The sequence below is a fragment of the Morone saxatilis genome, unplaced genomic scaffold (genome assembly GCF_004916995.1).
Source record: "Morone saxatilis isolate NCDOM2014 unplaced genomic scaffold, NCSU_SB_2.0 Contig11, whole genome shotgun sequence".
Classification (NCBI taxonomy): domain Eukaryota; kingdom Metazoa; phylum Chordata; class Actinopteri; family Moronidae; genus Morone; species Morone saxatilis.
Window position 1 is genome coordinate 411,469 of NW_023339663.1, and position 1,510 is coordinate 412,978.

Here is a 1,510-nt window from a genome sequence, read left to right on the forward strand (position 1 = left end):
GGAGCTGCCTGTCACCGCCCCTCTCCTCTCATTGGCTGAGAGCCTCGTCAGTCAGAGTGGAGGGCGGGGCCAGGCGGGTGATGTCACAGTCACATGGATCCTCATGTGGTGGTGGAGAGCAGCAGGATGACAGAGCAGAGAGAGAGCTGCTGATCACACACACACACACACACACACACTCACACACACACACCACACACACTCTCTCCTCATGAGGCATATCTCCCAGCAAGTCCTGTAGTCCAAAAACAACAAGCACACATCACAGCAGCACGTCAATAGTAGACACTGTGCTGTGAGCAGGATTTTTCAGCCACTTTCAACCATAACTTGACTCCTGCATAGTTTTATTTTTATGGAAATATTATCTATATTGGCTCTGAATACTTTATTTTTGGCAATATTGCTTTCATTTCGCTGGTTGACAACTACATGACATCTTTCTTCAGGTACCTATCGTGAGTTACCTGTTTTTGAAGCTTCGAGTTTGGTGTTTATGGTCGTTGCAAATGACGCATAGCCCTGCTTTTGATCTATTTTACTCTAAATGGGACCATCATGTTACTAACATGAACATCATGCTGTATGGAAGAAGACTGAAACAGAGACTGGAGAGCCAGAAACTCCCGTCAGGAAAACTGTATTACTAAGGCTTATATATCCAAGTGAAAAGTTGGCTCATTCTCCCCATAAGACTGCAATGGTATCAGTTTATAATTAGCAGCCAGTGAGCCTCCCCGCCTGCATGGCCGTTACATAGAAGCAAGGTTTAAGGACACTTCAGCACTGGCTTCCACTTCAATAGACGCTGGAAACTCTGTCCATTATATATAACTGTCAGTGGAGCTGGTTCAACCAAAGAGTTCTTTTTGGATTATCTTATTCACCATTTCTAATCTGCTGCTAAGAATAGTCCCCAATTACTGCACTATTTACTGCTGTTATTAAACTATGTGAGCAGCTGGTCCTTTTTGAAAACATGAGGGCTCCTGTTAGGGGGGCTTGGAGCTGAGGAGCACAGAACAGGACGTCTGGAAACTGAGTAAGAGAGCAGACTGGGGACAAGAGCGCCAACAGCCTGTGTTGGTTTGTCCCGAGTCATCTATAATAGACGCCTCCTGATCCAACTACAGCCCAGGTGGGGTTTCCAACGCTGTTGGGGTTCAGCGACCCGCAATTGGATACCGAGAAGGCCGCTCAGACCCCCGTAAATTTGATGAGAGGTGGCTCTTAGGGGATCCCCATCTGTTCCATAACTGTCTAAACGGTTGGGTGTCGTGTTTGGTGTTTATCTGCTGTCCGGCAATACTGCCGTATAAATAAAAAGTAGGTATTTATTATATATATATCATATAATTATAATACGTTATTGGGAAACTCTAGCCCAACCAAAATATTAGTGGGAATTTTTTATACTATACCTATACAGTATTATATATTTATAGTATATATTATATATCTATTTTCCAAAGAAAAAAAATACTGGGGGGAACCCTGCAGGACGCCCCAC